General features: G+C 39.4%; 1 protein-coding gene and 1 long non-coding RNA gene across 6 annotated transcripts in view; both read left to right on the top strand.

Annotated features, from left to right (window-relative positions):
• Positions 1 to 9,287, top strand: LOC133626284 (uncharacterized). Its single transcript, XR_009819384.1, has 3 exons — positions 1 to 984; positions 6,154 to 6,263; positions 6,438 to 9,287. It is a non-coding gene; the product is annotated as an uncharacterized LOC133626284 (long non-coding RNA).
• RASAL2 (RAS protein activator like 2) overlaps positions 1 to 19,638 on the top strand; it is a 187,673-nt gene that overhangs the window by 38,839 nt on the left and 129,196 nt on the right. The window lies entirely within an intron of this gene.

Here is a 19,638-nt window from a genome sequence, read left to right as displayed (position 1 = left end):
ATCTTGCCTGATGGGAAAGAGAAATGGCCAGAAAGTGTTGGTTTTAGGAGGAGAAGTGCGGTAGTGGACAGCAAGCCGTTGGGTATTGGTGTTGTTTTCACCTTCCATTTGCAGTGTGAGATGACTACCTGGAAATGCCAAAATCTTTGTCGATGGAGAAGATCGTTATCCAGAGGAATGTGCTAGTTATGGGATATGGTCACTTTTAAAGTCTGTTCCTTGGCCTGCCTTGGGATTTCTGCCTTAGCTTGGCTACATAACAGCAGTCCGTTGAAGTAGGAGTGCTTTTAATGTGGGAGGCTTTGGGAGAAGAGGGGAGCTTGCAGGAGACGGGCATCTTGAGAGCATATAAGCTGTTATTAACTGTGACTGTGCCAAAAGATGGGATTGAGAAGAAAACAATGCTAGCAAGCTGTGGAGAAACAGTTTTACTGCTTTATTTTTTTCTTTTGATTTGGTGGTAAGTACCTAACTGGATTTCAGTAAGGTGCTGTTGTGCTACAGTGGTTACAGAAATCATTGTTGGCTGTGTTGCTTATTTTGGATTTTAAAATATTCCAGTGGCAGGACCAGCCTATCCCTGGGATTTTTCATTTAAATTTATGATGTTTATTCAGCTCTTAATTGTGCAAATTAGAATAATTATAAAGTGTGATTATATGCATACTCAGTGACTGTTTTTAAGAGGCTAGCTGAAATTTTAGGAATTTGTTTTATTAGCCTTGTGTCTTTCTGGTGCAAGCGTCCTTTCTTCATGCTGCTGATCTGCAAAGCAAACATCGTAAACTGCCACAGCAGGAAGCAATTTTTGCAGAGGCTTATCTGAGTGAATCAATCTTTAATAAGGCAGGAGGCTCTTCAATAACTCAGACTAATTAGGACTGATTTGTTGAGTTATCGGAGAGTGAGACAACCCACCCTAAGCAGAGCAACTTCTCTCTGCTCTGGACTTTGATAAGGACAGGAGGGCATGTATGTAGTAAGGTTTGTATGAGTGCCAATTTTATCTATGTATAGACTTTAATGATAGGTTGTTCTTGGCAAAGAGGGCTTCTGTGAGAGTTTCTGGCTGCCGTTGATCTCTCTCATAGCTGCAGCTGAGCCTGTACTTGTGGAGAGGATGGTTCAGACATATGCAAGCAGTGTCTCGTGCCTAGAAGTTACGGACTGGGTGTGCAAAGTATTGTTTTGGCCTTTGCTGGGAAAGAGATCTTGTTGGCAAATGCTTTTCCCTTCTATCCCAAACTTCCTCACCTCTCTTTGCTTGTTCAAGACTTCTCAGAAACCATGAATTTCTGCCTCTAGGGAAAATGGAGGTATTGCTTGAAACAGAGTAATTTCCTTGATTACATTGTGACAGATGTGGCATGACAAATATAGGAAACTATATATCTCCCTGGTATCTCTGTAAATAACTTGGGATTTTGGGCAAATTAGCCAACCCTTACAGAAAGAAACTGAGTGAAAATAAATAATTTCCTTGCTTCAGAAATAAGAAGATTGGAATGATTGCAGTTGAAATTTCACTTGGGGGGAAAAAAAAGGCAGGGTTAGTATTTACATATAAGGGTCTTTTGTGGAGAAGTCTAGCATATGTAATGAGCAGGGCATGCATTTACCTTGCATCAGTTTCTTCAGAGAAGTTGTAGCCCCCATCAATGTTGGAAAGCACATAGCCATCAGGGAATCATATAATAAGCATTGGCTTGATAAGCTTCAGCAGACTTTTAGAATCTCTGGAGAGGATTTTTTATACTGAAGTCTCATTATTTATGCTGTGAGGATGTTTGTTAAGTACTTTTTTTTTTTTTTTTTTTTTAATAACAGCAGGGTGTAAGGAAGTTCATGATGCTAGGAGAATGGTGAAATACAGCTGGTGGGAGGGTGACTCCAGAGGAGGCATACCCATTGGATAACTGTTTGGATAGGATATATAAATAAAAGGACTTGTTCTTCCTCACAGAAAGTGTGTGCTTGAAGCCAGTTTGGTTTCTTCATTTGGGAAGGGTGAGTGCTGAGGTCTCAGCTCTTTAATCCCAGCCTACTGCCCAGATCTTCACGCTAGTTGAGGATAAAAGGAACACTGCAGTGGATGGGCAGATAGAAAAGGAATGGCACAGGAAGGAAACATTATAAAGAAGCATAAAGGACACTTCGAGTGTTTATTTTTTGGTGTTTAAAGTACAGGGAGCAGCAAGAATTCAGACACCTGCACCTTATTCTGTGTTATCACATATAACTGTCAGAAGAAAAGTCTGCAGCTAAATATGCTGATGAGTGTTTTGTCTTTGCTGTTCAGGGTCTGTACCTGATTATCATGCTTTATTTAACTCTTCACATGCCTTGAAAAAAATATTTTATTCTTAGTTGTTAGTGAGAGATTTACTTATAGGATGTCTCAATTGATCTTGGGTATGCATGTTTCAAATGTGTGCCTTCGCCTAGCCACCAGCAACTTGCAGCGGCTTTCAGCAATTTCAAGAGAAATGAACCAAATGAAGGAACCTCAGTCTTTAGAAGGGACCTCCAAGTGGTGACTTCTCTATAAGAATAGACACAGTCAGAGGCTATTTCAGCAGGAGTTATATGCCACTTACTGTGAGATAGTTGTTTTTTTTAGTGACCCTTCTGTGTAAATATGTTTAGGTTGGTTATGGCAGAGGACTTGTGAACCCTTCATGAAGCAGTGGTAAAACTGAACATCTTCAGGTTAGATCTTCACTTGAAACAAAAGGGTCACAAAAAGGCAAGGTCAAAGTAAGCAAATGGCATTTTACCAGCTTATCAATGCTATTGTATTTATCTCTCCTCAGCTGAGATCTCTGTTACTTTTTAAATACTGGTAAATTTGGCTGTCTGCTACTCTGCAACTGCAGGAAAAATTGTAAATTGTTTTATGGATTTGAGATAAACTGAAATTAGCTTGAGCCATTTCCTAGTTAAGAGACATTTAAGTCAACTGAAATTTGCTGTTCTTTAACACCATTGTTTGCCTTATAAAAGATAAAAATACAGACTGTCTGGAAAATCCAACACATTAAAGAGCAGCAAAAGTAGCAAAAACTTAAAAAGGAGGACTTGGCTAAGCAGTATCCTTTGTTTTCTAACTATATGCTGCATTTCCTTTTAGTTAACATTTGAAATGATGCCCATTATTTCATCTGCATCACCACAAATAAGGCTGCTTTATCATCTGAAAGTTTCACAAGGTGGTGTTGGATGCAAGCAGCTGTTAAATGAAACTTAACACGTTGTCACATCAAAGTATATTCATATAACAAAAAAGTATCAGCCTTAATGGTTGCACCATCTTAACATTACTTTTTTTGGCAGGTAAATAATGGCAGTCTAACAGGAATCTCTGTTACCTCAGAGGGGTTTATTTAAGCATGAGGAATATCTTACATCTGAGGCTGCTGAAGATGGTGTGTTGAAGACCTTTACAGTAAACAGACATACATAAAATATAATTGCTTTTAAAGGTAGAGGCCACTAAGCTGTCATATTGGAATGCCATGGCTAAGGGAGCTTCAGTATTAATTTAATCACCTGAGTGCCATGACATTTATGCTGCCAGTTCAAGTGAGCGACCTCCAGAACATAATTACTAATAAAAGCATCTTGCTCAATGAATGTCTTGCAGTACAGGTGTCAGAAATACTCTGGTAAGTCTGGTTTGAATTTAATAATGCTGTTAGTCTTCTGTCATGGAGCCATAAGAATGCTGTTTTCAGAAAGCCTTTTAATATTCTTAAAGAAAAATCTGCTTAAAAAAAATGTGGCATTACCTTGTATAGTCATTGTTCTTATAAACCTTGTAGCTAAGCATAGAACGGCGTGTGCTATTTCCTCTGCAGACAGATAATTGCATCAGGGCAAGGAAATTGAGCAGTGTAATGTACAAAATCGTAAGTAGTGTGTCTAAGTTTATATTTCTGTGTTCTGGGAACTTAATATATTTTTTCTTTCTGATTTTTTAAAAAATAATTAAAACATTTTAGCATCTAAAAAGCAAAGTTGTGGTTAATAATATATCACTTACTATTGTCTCTGAAGATATCTTATGTTAAAAGTAAACTTTTTTCAGTTCTTTCTAACTTGAGATCTCGTCTTCGTTACAAATAACCTGGGACTGCAATGGGGCGTTCCACAGTTGCTTTTCTTTGTGGAAGTAAATTTGCAGACCCTTTCTCACATGTCAAAGTGGAGTACTTCTTTATTCTTGTAGTGCAAGTTGTACTCTGACAGTTCTGCAGACCAGGCTTTCCTGTCCAGCTCTGCCACTGATTCGAGTTTAAATGCTTCCCAGTATAATTAAGAGTTCCCATGTTGTAGTCTTTCCACCATCAAAAACTGCACTAATAATACTCTTCACTATCATCTCTTTTACTTTACTTTGAGAGTTCAATAGACATCACTCTGTCAAGGATATTTCTGAGTTTTGGAGGCCTGTGTGTTTCCTTCCATCACAGGCTGTAGACATCTGGACAGTTTTGGGACAGACCTTTTCAGTGATCAATAGAATTTTTCCAAAGAGCTAATTGCAAGCTGAATTAGGCCATACCAGAAGAAAACAACTGTAATTCCAAACATGAGAAGGTTTTTAAGGTGTTTTGTTATCCGTGATAAGTTATCTTAATTGCTGAACGTAATCAGTTTTTTAATACCCCCATGTTTACCCACCTAAAGTTCACAGAGGGTAGTTGTAGTATGGGCTGTGACATGAAGCTATTTTGCCTTCCTCTAACTAGCTCTCCACCTCTACCACTATGTAAATAAACACCAATTATTACCGATGGTGTAAACACTTAAAGCATTTGGGTTCACTTGTCGGTATATTCTGCTGCTTTTGTGATTTAATTTGCAATCCTGAGGGTCGTTATCAGATAACAGTGAGGGAGAGAATTAGTTTTGAAGATGAGATTTCCAGTCTTGGGAGGCTTGAGAGGAGATAACAAATTAGGTGATGGTTTAGGTAGAAGGAAGAGTGAATTTAAACTTTGATTTCACTTAATACTGAAAGTTACTTTGTGGCTCAAAGTTATAATTAGGCTAGTCAGAAAAAGTACTAAAAGCATTCATTTCTTGCTTGTGTCTGTAGATTTTAAAACTTTAAAAAGTCCTTGTGTGAATCTTTTGACATTGCCAGTTACTTTGTGGGACAATCACAGGCAGGCTAGTTATTCTCTGAGCTAAATTCAGCTTTTTCCTGAGTAAGTGCTCAAAAATAACCATCTTTGCCAAATTACAACTTTCTAGCTGTCAGATTTCAAGAGCTCTACGTCAGTCGTCAAATTCATATGGCCAGGTAATGGCAGCGTTATACCTATCTGTGTCAGAAAAAGTTGCAGTGGAGTTTCTTTGCTGCTTCTTTACTCCTCCCTGAATCCCTGAAGTTAAAATCATGAGATTATAAATACATGCTTTTTCCTTCCCCTTCCTCTCTATGTCGTGTTTCCCCTCTTACTCCTGGCTCTAAATTTCTGAGCTTTAAATATACATTTATTCTTCCCTTTTGTTTAGTGAGAAATTGTGCTGTGTGTCACTAATCTCTTTTGTATTGCTGCATTGGTTTTTCATTCTGTCTAATTTTCCCAGTAGTGTAGTTCGTGGCTTCAGTTATTTTACTGGGAATCCTTGCATTTAATTGTTGCATTTAATAATAGAAGATAAATGTGGAACAGTGATTTCCCCCTCCCCCCTGCCCCTTTGGTCACATTATGTGGAAATTGCCACCTCTGATTCACTCAGAAATTGCCTTCATTCTCTAGTACAAAATTTAGAAATCTTAATGGTAAAAAGGAGCTGAAGCTCTCATTTTAATATTCCTCTTGTTGCCAACTTTAAGAAGTGAATACTTAAATTGGTTTTGGAATAGATTTTGTTTTTGCATTTTAAAATCTATTTAACTGTAATTCATTTTATAGGCAAGAGTTGTGATTATAACGAGGACTTTCAATAATGGACTGAAAGCAGAGGTGTGGGTGGGTGAACTCTCAAGATACCCAATCTCTTCAAATCCTTATAGATGGAATGAATTGGATGCAGACTGTTTGGCTGTGCAAAATACAGTGAATACATCAGGAAAGCTTGCGTGATGTAATCTTGTAATTTGTTGTCTGCAAAAGCTTATAATTTGGTTGTGTCTGATAGCTGTTACATGGACAGAGCAGAGAGGAGACTACATGGAAAAAGTAACTGAAAAAAAACCCTAGTAGGATAGAAGAATGAAGGACGGGAATAAAACCAACTTCTTTTTTCTAGTGAGTATGACAAAAAGATTCTGAATAAGGAATTGATGTGCAATCATCCGTGTATAAATCTTGCACTATTTCTGGAAAGACTTTTTTGTAGTCTTGAAATTCCACTGTAGACTGATTTCAGTAACAAGATCAGTTTAACTGGTGTTTGTCTGTGTTCTCCCACTTTTGCTTCAGGTTCCTCAGATGGTGCCACCTTAAACTGTGGAGTTGTAAACCCACGATCACCAAAGTGAAAGGTTTTCAACAGCTCAGAACAAAAAATGTCAACTCATAGCCAGAGCTTCTGCAGGGCACAACAGCAGCTTGATGTGTGCAATGAGCTTAGGATGCGCCTGTGTTTTCTTGTGTTCTGCAATCCAAGATGCACAAGTAAATATCAAGTTTATCCTCTCTGGATGTGACAGTCTTAATGATCCGTCCTCTGTCAAGATGACCATTCCAGCTTTGTAAATTTGGACTCTGCGCTCCTGGATTTTCACCCAAACCACTAAGACATGCTAAAATGTGTGTATGCTCAAAGATTTGAACATGGTTGAGTCATTTGGCAGGAAATGTGAATTTTTGTTCACCTGACAAAAAACCCACTTAATTTAGGTACATTGAAAGTTTGCAAAGTGGTTGAGATTTTGCATGGAAAGCATGGGAGATCTTATACCCTGTCTTGTGAGTACACAGTGAATCATGGTATCTATTCTGGGAACAGTGTTCCACTTCTCAGCTGGTTGGGGAACATCTTTCTGTATACGAAGCAAAGCAAGTAAGAAAATACAAAACAAAGAACTCATGTCTTCTGTACCTGGAACATACAGCCTGTATCTAAGCTTCAGTCACACCCAGAAAGGAAAGATGAGGAAACTCAAACGAGCTTGTAAAAATAACTTTTTCTATCTAAAGAGCATGTAAGGGTTATTTTAAATTTAAAATTAAACCTACCTTAAGGGTAAAAGCAATGATGTATTTACTGTAGGACAATAAATATCTATAGTATTATCAGCTCTTTTCAGGCATTTTGGTATTAATTTCTCGTTGATCTGTGAGAGTTTGAATCAAAAAGTTGGGTGGCAAGACACAAAGCTTCCTGTGGTGATGTCACTGTGTCTGGTAGAGAAATATGTTGCACCCTGCAGAAGTTCACTGAAGTTATGAAGGATGGGACCTGAGACTGCTTGCTAGTTTAAGAATTAACTTTTTCAATAAAGAGCTTTAGAACTTTTATCTCAATATTTAGTTTCAAGAGTAACTTGCTTTGAATGTTTTCTCTTGTGGCTCCTGTGTTCAGCAATTGTGAGAGGTCCAAAAGTAGGTTTGACTGGCCTGTTTAGAACACTAATACTTGCATTAAAAAAAATCCACTAAACCAAACCACAACTTAATAAACTCTTAGGTGATTTGTTAAGGCTTAGCTTGAGGATTGTCTTTTTATATTTAATTGCAGCAAATTATATTCCTTGAGGGGTTTATATTTTAAGAAGATAAGCTCCGATTTATCCCCCCTTTTTTCCAACTGTTCTAGTTTATTCCAAATTAACAATCAGTTTTCTTCTGTCAATTTTTTAGACACTCAAGAAGATAAAAGGACTGCATAGGCTTGACAGCTTTTCAGAGAGAAGAAATTTGATTTTGTTTTGGTTTCTATTGCCCCTAGTCTCTACATGTTTGTTTATACAGACAGGCAATTTTTGGCCTCGTTGCTGGAAATCATGATGCATGGTGGCAAAACCAAGTTGAGACCTGAGTCTCAAAATTGTTTATTAATCCAGCATCACCAGCACCTTTTAGTGTGAAACTGTTTATGCTTTGCTCTGCTGTTGGGATAAAGGACGGCTGGAGGGCACAGCAACTTGGAAGTAGGAGCCCAGGATTTGGGATGGAAAGGGGATTTTAAGTGTGGTCTACCATGTTTCCTACTTTCCTGGTAGGAGCAGAGCTAACTGCGTCTCTTTCCCCCCACCTACAGCAGGTTTGCAAGGGGGGAAAGAGTGGTTCTGAGCTTTGAAGTTGTTCCTTTCCTCCCTTCCTTCACTTTTAATTATCTCTGCCCCAATAATCTTCCAGATAGTGACAGTAAGAGGAGAGCCTTGTCAGCTTCTGCAGGAGGCCTGGCCAGTTAATCTTTCTTGTAGAGATAAGAAGTGTAGGAAGAGTTTTACTGACCTAAGCACCTGGGGTTTCAGAGTTTAAAAAATAGATGCATTGGTATGGGATAAGAAGTTGCACCTTACCCAGACAAATGGTATAACCCCCAGGTGGTGCAGTGCTGACTTATGGGGGCTTTTTCTGTCCTTGTAGCATTTGTGTGAGATCTGATGTTGGCATTGTCCTGCTCTGTCCTCATTTGCTGTGAAGTGAGGAGGGGACAGGAAGCGAAAGCCTTGTATTCAACTAATGTAGTGGTGTTGGGATTGCTGAATTGGGAGGATTTCCTGGCCTTTCTTGTTTTTTTGGAAAGAAGAAAACAAAACTTTCAGACAAAAAAAAATAAAAATCCTTGTTCTGTTTGGCTCTTCCCTTCCCACTCCCAACCACTTCTGCCTTGTGCATCGCCAGCCTGGGGTGGAATGTTTCCAGGCTCCTTTTTGAAGATATTTATAAATAAATTGAGCTCCATATGTATGGATTTTTTCCCCCAATGATTTCTTTACTGTACGCCATTGTATTTCTGTATAATTGATCTATGCATGGCAACTTGCATCTAGGGAGGGAAGTTGCAGATGAGTTCGGCCTGTGCTGTGCAAGCATGGAGAAAGGAAATAAAAAAATAGTTTGACAATAGCAGTGAAAGCTGTGGAGAGAAACTTTAAAAAAAACCAACAAGTTAGTTTTAACTTGCTTTGAAACAATAAGAATAAATGTGCTACATAACTATTAGAAACTAACGTAGAGTGGGGAAATAGCAGACAAATTTCCCTCGTCTAACCTCAATCTGCCCAGCAAAATTGAGCCTTAATTTTATAAATATCAATAAATCAAGAAGGGTAAAGGCACTTTTAAGTTGTGAGTATTTTATCAAGAAGAAAAAGCTTTTCAGCTGTGTTCCTTTCCATGTGTTATGGTTATAAATCCCATTACCTTAGTATGCTTCAAAACATATCAAGATTCAGCATCCATAGGACGTAGATTTTATTTCCCAGCACAAGAGAGGTGAATTCTACTTGTCCCTGTGTGGGCTGGGGAAAGAGGAAATGTACAGCTGGATGTATGCTGCACTCAGGAGTATCTGGCGGAAAAACATCAGCCACAGCAGGGTGGGGGGGAGCAAATGCCCTGACATGTCCCATGTAAGAAGATTAAGTGAATGCTGCGGTATAGGCTTAGCAAAAATTAGAAAGGATAATGCTGCATTAATTCACATAGATCTAAGTCTCTGTAGCACATTGACAAAACAAAACTAGTAATAGTCTAAAAATATAGCCTGGAAGAAAAGAACTTTCTTTTCCACCTTTTTTCCTTATTCCCCTTCCTCCCCGCATTTCCTCCTTGGGCACCTGAAGCTGGAATCTTAGAGTGGATTTTCAATAGGCTTGTGGGTTTGGGTTTTTTTTTACCCCACGTGCCTTTGTTTAAAAATAATAATAAAAACCCCAAACCCCCAGAAAGCCCTGTTTCTGTAGCTGTGACTCAGTCCTGTGGTGCCTATCTGCCTTGTGTCAGGCATGGGACTGCCTGAGGGAAGCAGAGCACACACATACCCAAACCGTGATGCAAGCTTTGAACTTGCACCAACTGCACTTGCAGCATCAAATGTGCCGGATCACACTGCGTTTCCAGTAACAGCCAGAGCTCTCTTGGCTCCGGGTGGGAAAGTGGTCATGCAGCATGAAAAGGGGAAAGAGGCCAAATTGCACATTCATTTGGTTAATTAGGTAAACAGTAAATATGAGAAGTCTGTCTCCTACTCAAACTCCATTGTTTTTTCTTAAAAGTCTATATTTAGATTTGGCAGCCAGATTTATCACAATAATTGGTGCATTGTTTAAACAAGGTCACTGGTGTGTGTGCGTGTTTATCTCTGCTTAACTGGATTGCTTATTTGGAGTAGAGATACCTCCAAAAACATTATGCAAGCCTCTTGAACACTTGGGTACCCCTGAGGCACATGGTCTTTATTAGGAAATAGATGCAATTATCCAAGTTTGGCTTTGCAGCTTCAAGTCCCAAGGGATTTATACATAAAACTGTGGAGATTTGATTACATCCTGATTTTATGTCTCATTGGTATATGAGTGTTTCATATGTGTAAAAGCCTTTTTATAAGGCATAGATTATAGTAAGTTACTAAGTGAAGCCATACGAGTGCTATTCCATCTATTGGAATTGGAAGACACGTGTTCATTAATTTAGTCTTGCTTTGGTGGTTGCTTATGTATTTATAAAATCCCAGCGTGGCTTTGTATTTTATGTTTAAAGCAAATACTTCTGGACTTGTTGGCAAGTTGCTTTGAAATGTCAAGATACAATTTCAAAGTCAGACTTTATTGTTCATAGCAGTTCTGTATCGCTCAGTAAGGGTGGAGCACAATTTACTAACACTCCTAGTGTGGTCAAGGTAAAAATAGCAAATAACATCTCATTTTCCCTTTTACTGACAAAGTGGATAAACACAAAGACCTTGAGGAGGAATATTTTCATCAAGTAACTTTTTTGACAATAGCTGCACATCAGGAGACAAAAGTATCTTTACTGAAACTGCTCATATCTCCTGACCTTGGTCAAAGCTGAGTATTGACAGGTCATTTCACAGGACTGTCAGTAATTTGTTCTGTGGACAGCTAATGGCTTCTTTCCCAAAGCTAGTTTCTTTGTTGGTGTGATTGCTCGGATAGTAGCACCCTAAAGGGGCTTGTACAAAACTGAGGGTTTAAATACAAAGCATTTAAAGAAATGTCAACTGGAGTGGGTTTTATTCTAAGCAAGAGCATGCAGTGTGGAGATTTTTGTTGGGTTTTTTTTTTCCCCTAGTCCTGTTTATTCTTTTGATTAAAATGGCCATTTTTGCAATGGAAATAATAGAGAATACTCTTCTTAAAGTTCTTTATGAGCAGTGGCTTTCTGCCAGCAGTGCCACTTGCACTTGTGCAGACTTACAAAGGGCACTTTGCATGCTCCATTTGGAAAGGATTGACTTCAGAAATAGGCCGTGTTGTCATCTGGTGATCCAGCGTTCACACCTAATGAAACAAAAACAAAGTCATTTTGGAACTTGAAAGAGAAATAGTCTCTGGTGCAGTAATGATGGAGGAAAAGACACAAAAGAAATGAAGTGCTTGTGACATGGACATGGCTCACTGCTGCATGCAGTTGTTTGAGGCCTGGGCTTTGGCCCCCCTGCCCAGCTGACATAGACAGCAGACAGCTCTGGTTGCTGGGGACCCTGCCTGGGATGTAATGCCAAATTTGTGCAAATTTGTACAAATCCTTTTTCATGTCCAGTTTTGATTTTGGGGTTTTTTATTTTGTCCTGTCATGAACAAGTATGTGAACGTGGCACAAATTTGTTCCCTAAATAGTTTCTGAAAGAGAAATTATATTCCTTCCTTCCTTCCTTCCTTCCTTCCTTCCTTCCTTCCTTCCTTCCTTCCTTCCTTCCTTCCTTCCTTCTTTCCTCCTTCCCCTCTTTTCAAAGGCTAAAATTATTCTGTATCTTTATCTTTTCTGGAGAGCACCCATTTGTACACATTATCATCAGACACATATTAACTCTTAAGTGGCTTCATTTGAATTCTCAATTCAGGCTCAGTGTTAGAATATATATGTTTAGCTCTCAGAGATCGTGCAGCTTTATCTCAAGCAGTGTCTTGTAGTGAATATCTTTAATCATTCTTTACATTACAAACACTGACTGAGATTTAGTCAAAGAGGGTGTGCTAATTTCTTTCCCCTAGTTTTGTGCTGTTTTGGTGCCCACAGGTCACCTTGCCTCATCTTCTGTCTCTGCGTACTATTGCCAGTTGTGAAGTCTCTTCCAGACCTGGTGCCGGGCTCAGTGCTGGCATGGGCTGCTTGGCAGAAGGTGCGTCTTCATTTCAGCACTTCATCACTGTCCTGTCTTCTGTCTTTTGTACTGACTCAGGACTGCTCCCAGCAGACAATCTGTGGAGAAAGAACTCTTCTGGTTAGGTCATGTAAATTTAATAACTGCTCTTTTTTCTGCTCTCCTCTTTTTCCTTCACTTTTCATTGCTTCCTTCTTTGTGTGGTGTGGAGTAATTAGGGCTACAGCAACTTGAATTTTACACAAACCCTCCTCCTAAGCTGGTATGAAATGTTTTAATTCTGAACTTTTAGTGTTTTAAGATACTGGCATGTTTTTGTCTTCCCTCCTTGTGGTCCATTTCTCTCTTTGGATGAAAGTTTAATATTAAACTACTACATATCACTGATGTATAGTCAGTTGTTGCGCTTCAATTTGCTAATATGAATACAGCATCCTACAGGGGCTATGAGGTGTGTCTTATGCTAGTTCTCATATAGCTCAAGGCACTTAGCTGCCTAAATTCAGAGCCTAAAATAATTCTGCATTTTTAAGTTCTTCCTCTGGGTTGATTGTATGCCCAGCTCCCAGTGCCCATCTCCATGGCTAGCACTTTAACACTGTCACGTATGCAGGTTCTCAGACCGTTGCTGTTGGTAGTCTGGTATAGCACGCAGAAACACCAGGGATATCAAAGCTCTCAGGAACCCATGTGCAGATGGGATGTAAAACTAACCAGAGTGTCTTTGGTGATTTGAAAAATTAAGTTTGTTTGGTCATGTTCATTCAGTACATGCACAGATTCCATAGATGTCAAACAACTTGGGTATGAAATACTGCAGGAGTATGTTTTGGTTGGTGTGAGCTAATTGTTCACTTTCTTGTTACTAACTGGACATTTAAAAAGTCTTGTTAGTTTGGCCATGGAAACCCCCAAGTCTGCCTGTTGGCATTTTCCTAGCAGTAAACCAGACTCCAGAAGGGGTAAGTGCTTGGCACAAGGCATTGGAAAAACCTCTTTGCTGCTGTCTTGTTGCTACCCAGTTTTCTACCCAAGCCACCCCCAAGTCCTGCTATGTAACACCAGTGTGCAGCAGGAGCCGTGACAGGAAGTAGAATGTTTCTATTAAAGATTTGTGGTGTTTATATGGTAAATGGAAGAACCGTAATTACGGATGTTGCTGAAATTTGTTCCTTATTCATACTGCAATAGCAATCATATTGGAGAGTATTGCCAATTAGCTGGTGGTTATATTTTGCTGCTAGTTGGCTTTACTGTGGGATTTCCAGTGTTTGAGAAGCTGCATTTTAACATATATTTACAAAGCTAGTATTGTGTGAAGGAGTTGCTGAAATAAAGATAGATTATTCATTAATTTGACAAGTCATTTGTAAAAATTATATAGAATGAAATTATAAACTTAATTCTTAATGCCCGTGGTGGAGACTAGTGCTGCTAGGTCTTGTTTTTACAACAGTCTGCACTGAGGATGTGGTACTTTACAGTTATATAAAAGTAAAAGGTGGAAAGTTTGAACCATTTTTGACATGTTTATCCATTAACATGCCTATATACTATGACTATTTTCCTCTCTTAGTAACATTTAAGCTGCAGTTGGTCTGCACACAGGGATAGCAATAAAACTGTTCTGCTGGTAAAAACCTACTTAAGATTACAGGAATAAAGCACCTTTCTTTTTTTTTTTTTTTTTTTTTTTTACCCTTTCTCCACAAAATTCCAGAACACTTCAATTGGAAAAGAAGTGGGGAGACAGATAATTTGGAATTTCAGCAATTGACATTGCTGAAAACCAATATCATTAAAATCCTAAATGAGCAGTAGTTTCAGATGGTACCAAGCCCAAATTGTATTCATGAAGAAATGTGTGACAGAACAGGGATAAGCACATTTTTACTTACGTAGTCAAAGGTCGGTCTTGCAGAAGTTGAGGTCTTGTCAGTGAGGTAGCTCAGTGTACTTGTCTTTCATCAAGGGCCAAAGTTGGTCATTAATGAGTTAATACAAGCTATCCATTCAAACAGTGCATAAAGATAAAAATAACTTTTAAAAAACATTTGAGTTTGCAAAGCCAAACTTTTAAAGGGAGTAGGTGCTGGTGAATACAGTTGGACTTGATGATCTTCAAGGTCTTTTCCAGCCTATGTGATTCTGTGATCAGTGGCTCCAGAGGGTTTCCTTCCAACTTGAGGCTCTGGTGTCAGTCACTTCCCAGCGCTGCATGGAGGATCCAGACCTGCAGGAGCAACTGTGTCAGGGCTGAGGCCTTGCCTGCTTTGCCCAAACCTCTCCATCTCTACACATTTCTCAGGCGAGTGCTGCCGCTCATCACAGACAGGTCATTTTGACTGTTAGGACTATCCATGCTACATAGTAGTTGGCAGAGCATTTACCTTCAGGTCATACATTTGTTTATTTGCAGCAGTGCATGTTGCTAACATACTTGGCTGGCTGAGGGTGGCGTTGCTCGCAGCTGCGTGTGGCCTCGCTCAGCCGCTGCGCACACTTGGCCGGCTTTACAACATACGTTTTTATGGCCCTTCAAACTTGGCACGATCAGTGTTTTGTCATCAACAAGAACAACAAAAGATTGCTCGTGAAATTAAAATCTGGCATCACTGTTCTACAGGTTTATTCACAATGTATTGAAATGGGCTTTTCTTGCTAACTTTTCCTGGCACCCATCCAAAACCCAGCATCTCATAAATTTATATTATCTCTCTGCTCTGCTCGGCTGACAGGGCTGTAGCAGCTTTTCCTGCAGATCACAGGAACAGCATGGAAAAATGAAACCAAGGCACCTTCAAGTTGGGGAGTCTGTATCAGCAGAAAAATTGCAGAAGTTTTGCCACGGAACTAGAGGGCTTAGATCTGGAAGAATTTTTGCAGTATTTGCCTACAGAAAATAGACTGTTGTAAGTGCAGAGCTAAGTGAATCTGCATCACTGCAGCTTTGGCTGGAGTGAAAGGTAAAGGCTTGGAAATGCAGGGCAGTGACTGCACAACACAGCACGTCTGGTCACGGAAACTTCAGATCAGGAAAAGAAGGTGCTCTTTGGTGTTCAAATGTGCCAGTATCACCATTTATCTTTCTCAGAGACACGACAGAGAGAACAGCATACCTTGGTGATATGTCTGGGACTGGTAAGCTTTCTGCATGGTCACTGATATGCATTGCCAGCTCAGAGCTTGTCAGATAAATGCATGGCAGCTTTACTCTCGGGAATTCTATTCTGGGCTCAGTAAGTTATCTGATCTGTGTTCCAGCAAGCCTTGCTCTTCCAGTCACTTTAATCCCAAATGCAATAATTTTTAAGATGCCATTTTATTCTGTGTAACTTTACACACTAAATATTACATGGCTAAGTAAGTCAGGTGCACTGGCCTGTGCTGAGCCGAAGAGAAGTGATATCCACCTGCAGGAAATGTTGCAGGGGGAAACAGATGCATCTTGGTGATAGGAGATGGGAAGGGGATGTTAGGTCATTAATTACTTAGCCTTGCATAAACAAAACTTAATATTTGAAAAGTCTCTAATTTAAAGGGAAGGAAAAATCTTTCATCTTCTGTGCTATTTAGCTACATGTCAAGTTGGGTCAATTGAAAGACTTTTGTGATTGTTTCTGCTTTGTATATTGATTACTTGTCCATTAACTGTTGCAGTGCAGTGAGCATTGGGCTAGTTTTGAAGGGAAAAAGAGCCAAAGGGAACAAGACTGCAAAATCGAGGATCCCTGCCTGACTACATCCCTTCTGGTTTCCCTGGGGAGTATGCAGGGTGCAATTTGGTTTTCTTCATGTTGAAGAACTTGTTTAATGGCTGGTAGTTAGGGACTTGATCTGGGATCTTCTCAGAAATGTTTTCTTAACCTGCTGTTTTTGTAACTTAGACGAGAGGACTTGATTGAAAACCCAAGTGTGGTGAATAAACATTCAGGGTTTGTCATGGGGTTTGGTGGTTGTGTGGGGTTTGGGGTTTTTCAGTCCTCTTTTACCCCTCCCCCACAGAATTCCTCTGAGGATTTTATGAAGCTTCATGCAAGAGACCTGGCTAGGTTTTTTTGGAAGAGGGAATGGTGAAGAGTGGACCATCTACAGAGGAGGCTGTTGTCATAGAATTATCTTCAAATGCTTTGTTAAAATGTAATGCTGCTCTGTGCATGTCTTGTGTGAAATGTTGTTATAAAGTCAAGAAAGATTGTTTTCCCAGTATAATCCTAAAGCTGAAATACAGTTATATTCCAACAGAACAAATCTGCATTTTGAGCATAGATTACTTAAATATCTAAGAGTAATGAAATAATGCTGTTAAACATGTCAAATCAGATGATTAAATGACTGGGTTGTTAGGAAGAAAACAGTAATTTTCTGAAAAAGCTTAATGAATGATTTGGCACAATGAACTGCAAATATTACCCAAAAAAACCCCTTCTTCTGAGGAAAATTTGCTAGCTGATAATCACATTTTCATGCAGTAGGTATTAAAAACAGGAGGTATAACTGAAAATATTCCATATCTTCTCAAGTTATTTGACAAGCTCCTTTCTTCCACTGAAATGATTTTCCCTGCTGACAGCTGAGTGGGTGGCTCTGTACGGTTAGGGATCTCTCATAACCAATATGTCAGCAGTCACTGCTGTAAGCTGATTTCTTTGTGATAGTGAGGCTGTGTCAATGCTTCCCACAATAAATAAAAAATAAAGGTCTGGAGTTTTTGCAGGAGTAACTGGACCACAAATCAAGGAGAAAGTTCTTTCTTGCTTGTTCTATGTACACAAGAAATGCTGGAACCAAATGACACCAATTTTAACTCTGTGACATGAGCAGAAATGAAAGGTTTGTTTGGGCATCATCCTTGCTATTGATGATGTGTATAAAGAAGAAAGTCTGGTTTGACTCAAAGCCTAGGCTAAAATTTTTGAGCTGGCAATTTAAAGGAATTGTCTTATTTGTAGACTAAGCAAACTTGTGTATTGGTGATTATATGTCAATAAACATGTAAGCCTTGTATGCCTTTTTAGAAGCACTTTGAGAATGAGCACTTTACCCTCTGTGGATTTCACCCACTGTGAAATCTTGGCTAAATGAAGGCAGCTGGGTAACTGTTTTCTTTGATCACTAAGTGCATTCATCTGAGCAGTGGTAATATGAAATCAAAAGTGAAATCAGAACTCAAAAGTAAAGACCCTTCTTAACATTATTCAAACTTAAACTAAACTGTGACTTTGATGTTCCCGGGCTTCATGTGGAGTGCTTATTGAAGCCTGTCTTTTTCTGTACTGTTAGTTCTGTACAGAACTATGGTCCAACCCTTGGCAACACCAATAAAAATATTTTAAAGTAGAAATTAACCCATAACTGGTTTTATGTGTTGCTTCATGCTGTAACTCGATATATGGTTAGACTTTCTGTGTGTTCCCTTGCTGAAATGGGTGGTCTCTGTAAGCTGGTGATTGATGTACCACATGCTGTATTGGGAAGGAGATTAAATGATCTTTCCATACAGTCAGGTGTCCACAGGATGGTGGTGAAAAAGCCAACTTAGGATCAGGGCAGTCCTAGTGATCACCTCTGTCCTCGTGCAAAGACCAGCCTAAAGTTTCATTCTGTCCAAAGTGCTATTGTGCTAAATCCCTGCTTCAGAATAATGCTGATGCAGCTAGTGTCATGTCATCTGAGTTGAGTCACTCCTGTTGGTCATAAAGAGACCTCTGATAGGACTTCAAAATGCTGTTTCAAAACATGGTTTGTGTGGGTGCTCAGCTTGCTAGTTGTGTTTCAATAGAAGTTAGAAAGCATGCTAGAAATCTACAGCAAACAAATCCCAGGAAGACTCCAGCTACTGCACTGCCTGCCTGCATTTTCTGTCCTGTCTTACCCTTCTGTGCTCTCAAACCAAAAGTAGATGTAGATGTGCTAGTGGAAACTTGTACAAGCAAGTCTTGCAGAGCTGACCAGAAACCTACCTCACATTCTCAGTTTTCTCTGCTGGTTATGGCTTGTGCCATTAGTGAACCACATCGTCATCTGCTGTATTAGTTCATACTTATTTCTGAAGTCACATAAAGCCTGCTTTACCAGACTGGCTAATTCAAAGCATTTGTTCAAAGCATTACTGCCACATCAGTAGTAAAAAGCTCAACAAGGAAAACAAGCATCCGTTCCTGAAAGGGGTAGGGGATCCAGTAACAGCAGACCCAGTTAAAGTTAGGGTTCTCAATGCTGTATTTGCTTCATCCAGGCCTCTGTGCTTGGTGAAAGGGATCATGAAGGAGAAAAACTACCAGCGGTGAATGAGGGTCAAGTCAGGAATTACTTATGAGAACTCAACTCATGCAAGTCCATAGGACCAGACAGGCTGCATCAAAGGGTGATCAGCAAATCCTGGGATCCAGAAAGAGGAGACAAGAGCCACATAACTTTTCCCTGGTGAATTCTTTCTCATTTTCACAGCAGGAGTACTTGTACCTCTGTACATATTCACGTCTCCTTGTGCTTTCTTGAGAGCTTATTGCTCCGGATGGAAATTGTATCAGAGTTCTTGTTTAGGCACGTTTTTTCTCATTGAAGACTTATGGTCTCAGCAACATGACTTCCTACAAAGCACAACAGTCAGCATCATTATTTTTTGATGTAGAATTTACATTGCAATGTCTGAGCTTTCTTGCATCTAAAGTTATTTGTGGTGACTTCTTAAGCATGGTGACTTTAGGTAGTTGCTTCTCTTGCTTCTAATTGAAAAATGTAACTTGCTACCAAGTAGGGAAATTATTTCTTGATGTGATGGAAGTCTTTGGGTAACTATCCCTATTCCCTTTCCCTGTTCTAGGGAGCAGTGATACCCTTTTCCATATATATGCATAAGTAAGGAAGTTTTTGCATCTGCAGCTGTCAGGAATGTACTTTGGCTGACAAATATAGTCTAGCTTAAAGGCGAGATCCCACAGTGGGTCAGTTAAGCTTTATTGGTCTGCCAGACCAGATTATCATTTTATTTAACCAGAGAAGTAGTTTTCATTGTCACTTGATTGCCAAGGGTCTGTCAGCATTTCCATTATAAACCCACTATTTTCAGGGATTTGAGTAGACTTGAGATTGAAGTATTCTGGTCTAAAACTTGGCAAGCACGATCTGAGTTCACCAGTGGATATTTTCTTTATGAGATTTTAAAATAGTCAGCTGTTTCTTAAATTGTGGAGAAGGCAAGGGTGTGTTTTTTCTCCTGGTTACACAGATAGGTCTATTTTTCCATCTCATTTATTCCAGTGAGATTTAGAAAAATAAACCCCTATTCTGTTGTTTAAAGGGAGAAGGAGCAGAGAAAAAGGAAAATCTGCCTGCCATCCTGTTCTGTTTGCCAGAGGATCATGCCTCAAAACCTTCCCT

Source organism: Colius striatus, chromosome 10, assembly GCF_028858725.1.
Source record: "Colius striatus isolate bColStr4 chromosome 10, bColStr4.1.hap1, whole genome shotgun sequence".
Lineage (NCBI taxonomy): Eukaryota > Metazoa > Chordata > Aves > Coliiformes > Coliidae > Colius > Colius striatus.
This window is presented reverse-complemented; position numbering and strand designations above follow the sequence as displayed.